Source organism: Sarcophilus harrisii, chromosome 3 (genome assembly GCF_902635505.1).
Source record: "Sarcophilus harrisii chromosome 3, mSarHar1.11, whole genome shotgun sequence".
Lineage (NCBI taxonomy): Eukaryota > Metazoa > Chordata > Mammalia > Dasyuromorphia > Dasyuridae > Sarcophilus > Sarcophilus harrisii.
Genome location: NC_045428.1, coordinates 330,618,998 through 330,623,320, shown reverse-complemented (window position 1 = coordinate 330,623,320; position 4,323 = coordinate 330,618,998). Strand labels below are relative to the sequence as shown.

At 40.9% G+C, this 4,323-nt stretch overlaps 1 pseudogene; it reads left to right on the top strand.

Moving 5' to 3' along the window:
• Window positions 1-1,876: 1,876 nt before the first annotated feature.
• Window positions 1,877-2,664, top strand: LOC100926904 (annotated as a pseudogene).
• Window positions 2,665-4,323: the final 1,659 nt, after the last annotated feature.

Sequence of the window (4,323 nt, the reverse complement as noted above, 5' to 3'; positions counted from 1 at the left end):
AGGACAAGCATTATCTAATGTTTAAATATTAACATACTCAACTTCTATCTTTGTTCTATGCTGGTTCAGTTGCCAATAGATCCTGAATATCTTTGTTAGTGTATCTGTCTCAAAGTATGGGATCCCAGAGGACAAGGACTGTGTCTCCATCACTCATTCTTTACAGTGCCTAGTTCGGTCAGATGCTTAAGGAAGCTGATGATGATTCAGCAGGGACCTGGAACTACAAAGATATTTGTCAGATAAAATAAGCTCAATGATAATATACAAAGATATTGCTTTCAACCTACGTTATTTTTGGATCATTTCCCCAGCAATGAGGATAGGCTTACATTGAACTATTCAGTACTGTGCAATGCAACTGGGTTTTACTAAAAAGCCTACTGTGTGTACCACAGATAAAACAGAAAGGAAAAAAAGTATCTGCCCACAAGGAACATACTTACAAACAAAGATACATTTATATAGCTAAATAAGTGAAGGATCATTTGAGGAGAGAAAGAAGCCAGATAGCTAGACCAATATTTGAATCCTGTTTCAGACTGAATGGGATCCTTAAGTCATCTAACCTCTCTGATCTTCAGTCTCTGTTCTTATGAGAATAATAATGGCAGCTATCTTAAGGGATTTTTGTGAAGATCAAAGTCTGGAATATCTGAGTACAAATATCACCTTAGTCATTTATTAGTATGGGATCCTGGACAAATCACTTAAGCCCTTTTTTTTTTCCTGAGACAATTGGAGTTAAATGACTTGCCAAAGGCCACACAGATAGGAAGTGTTAAGTGTCTGAGGTCAAATTTGAACTCAGGTCCTCCTGAGGTCAGGGCTGGTGCTCTACCCACTGAACCACCTCACTACCCCTTAAGCCCTCTTTTTAAAAGCTCTCTCTGCCTCAAATTTCCTCATCTGTAAAAATGGGGATAATAATAGCACCTACTTCCAAGGGTTGTTTTGAGGATAAATGAGATGATATTTGTAAAATTCTCTATAAACCGTAATGTTAGCTATTAGGATGGGGGAGAAGCATCCTACCAAAGAAAGATGGCCACTGAGAAATAACATTCTTAAAATATGAAACAACTTCATCTCTCTCAGTTCTCTTTCTATCTGTTGAGTATGTCAGGACTTTCCATGCTTTCCCCAAGACTCCCAGTGGGTGGGAGGAAGAGAATTTATTTTTTTCTTTTTCTCCCTGAAGTCTCAATGCCAAGTTGTGTTTTTGTGATTGTGATTGTGATTATTTTTTAATAATCCAAATGAAAATTCTGGGATATACTCTATTTGGCCATTTTTGGAATTTGGTCTGTCTGAAAATGATACTACCTGGATGCCAAAGGTTACAGATACTTTATTAAATTGTCTATTTACTCTTGTTCTTTTGTGCTCACTGCCACTCTCCTTAGTGATGGAGCCATCATTTGACTGTCCAATAATGTATGAGCTGACAGCCATGTAAAACGTTTCCTCCCTTCCTCAAGGATGCTTCTCCTTGATACATCTGTGATGTCATCCATGTGGGTACTCCCTTCAATGCTGCAGATCACAGCCCTACTTTTTCATTTGGAGTAGCTCTTCTTATTTGCTTCTACAGTTACTTACAAATACTTACAAATACATTATTGTGGCATATGCTTTGAAGATCAAGAAACCTTCATAACCTTTTCTTCCCCCCTACACCCCCCCAAAAAAATGAATTTCTAATGGTAAATTTTCAGACATTAGAACAAGGAAAGTCTACTAGATTGCACTGAATATATTTGTATCTCTCTTGGGACATTTGGAAAATACTTAGGAAGTATCCTACACCATAGGATCAGAGTTGGAGCTAGAAAGGATATGAGAATCCATTCAGTCCAATCCCTTCCTTTTTGAGATGAAAAAATTAAGATCTAAGGGCTGTCTTTGGTCTGGCCCAGGCTGCAGGGATGGATTCAAGGCTGGGTTTCCCCTCTCTCCCCCCTCCCTCCAAGAGCACTTTTCAGTGCAGTTAAAGTCAGAGTGTTACTTTGAGAATGGAACAGAGAATGTGAGGCTTGTGAGGAGATTCATCTACAACTTGGAAGAGCTTGTGCACTACCACAAGTGATGTGGGGGTATTTGTGGCAGTGACAGAGCTGGGGTGGTGCAGTGCTGAAGATTGGAACAGCCAGAAGGATTATTTGCAGGACTGTCAGGTCTTGGTGGACACTTAACTGCCGACACAACTACAAGGTGTCTAAGTCCTTTTTAATGCCCGGAGGGCTGAGCCCGAGGTGATTGTGTATCCAACAAAGATGACTCCCCTCCCTGGGATATCACAACCTATCTGTCTGCTCTGTCAGTGATTTCTATCCTGAGGTCAGGCAGTTCCTTAATGGGCAGGAGAAGACGGTTGGGTTAGTGTCCACAAGCCTGATCAGCAATGGAAACTAGACCTATGAGGTCCTGGTAATGTTGGAAATGACTCCCAAGCGTAGAGGTGTCTACACCTGGAGCACTCCAGGCTTCAGAGACCTGTCCTGTTGGACTGAAAAGCCCCGTCTGACTCTGCTCAAAATAAGAGGTTGAGTGGAGTCGGGGTCCTTGTGCTAGGGCTCATGTTCTTTGGGATTAGCATCATTGTCCACAAAAGGAGTCAGAAAGGAAATCGGGGGCTCACAACCAGCAGGGCTCCTAAATTGATCCCTTACTCTATATCCCCTTGAGCTGTTGCTTCCCCTTTCAGCCTCCCTCCCATGTTTGGAGGCTCCCTCCTTGTGCCCAGATCTCCAGGAAGTTAGCCCTCCTGTCCCCTTTCCTGGAATAGCTCCTTCCCTACACTTTCTACTCTGCCTGGACTCTGGTGAATTTTCCCAACAGAGCCTCAAAGAACTCCTCCATCCTCCTTTCTTTCTATACTAGTGTTTTATCATTTTTGTGCCTTGAGCCTTCACCCCATAATTAGAAGACTGAGAATCAACTGGTGTTTGGTGACACAGAGGCAAAGTGGGGGAACAGAAGGAGGAAGCTTCAGTACTTGGGATTTGTAGAATCTATCAAAGTGTGAAATGCCTGCAGAGGTGAAGATTGCCATCCATCCTCACTTTTTCACCCTGGGTACCTCTTCGCTATTTCCTTCCATAATTCCTGCAGAGAGTGATTGCCCAATATGCTATTAGTCCTCCTTTACTTTTCTTGACATTAAATGACATCCAATGATGCTCAAATCATCTGCCCAGAAATCCTTAGCTTTCCCTATCTGATGGGCCCCTTCATTCTGGTGATGCTTCTCCCTGGTGACTTTTCTTCTCTCATTTTTGCTCAGTTCTTTGATGACATGCTATGGCCTATGCTTACCTATCATGTGCTTTTCCCTTGCACTTTAAACAAATTAAAATTTTGATAATACTACAAAAAGAAAAAAGAAAATTAAGGACTAGAGTAATTAAGTGACTTGCCCAAAATTACTCAGGTAATAAGTTGAAAATTTTAACCTGGATCGTCTCACTCCAAGTCTAGCACTCTTTCCACTGTGCCTAGCTGCATATTGTATTAAGCCCTAGAAGTAAAAGGAGTAAATATACCGCAGTCTGTACACCCAAGGGGCTTACAATCCAATAAGGGAAGAGATCTGTGTACCAATAATGGCCACACGATGGAGAATGAGACATGTGCCAAGAAAAGATCCAGTCCAAATTCTAAGAAGAAGGAAGGGAACAAGCATTTCTTATTTGCTTGCTGCTGTGCCAGGCACAGTGTTAAGAGCTCACAACTCTGTGTATGAGATTTGAAATCAGACTTTGAGTTGGATACAAACCCCAGTTCTTGGCAAGTCACAGCCTTTCTGGGTCTCAGTTTCCTGAGATCAGGATCCTTTCCATTGTAGCAGGATGATACAGTGGATAGAATGCCAAACCTGAAGTCAGGAAGACTTGGGTATTGGGCATATATCCTCTGACCTAGTAACCTAGAGAACTAGTAATACTAGTTCTCTATCCCAAAAGAAATTTTTAAAAAACCAAAAAGGAAAAGGTCTTATGTGCACAAAAATATTCCAAAAAACTCTTTCTGGTGTAAAGAATTGGAAATTGAGGAGATGCCCATCAATTGAGGAATGGCTGAACAAATTGTGGTATTAATTATGATGGAATACTATTGTGCTATAAGAAATGATAAGCAGAATATTCTCAGGAAAAACTTGGAAAGACTGACATGAGCTGATGCAGAATGAAATGTATTGTGTACAAAGTAACAGCAATATTGCAAGATAATTGTTAGCTATTTTCAGCAATATAATAATCCAGGACAACTTGGAATGACTGATGGTGAAAAATGTTAGCCATTGACAGAGAAAGAGCTAAT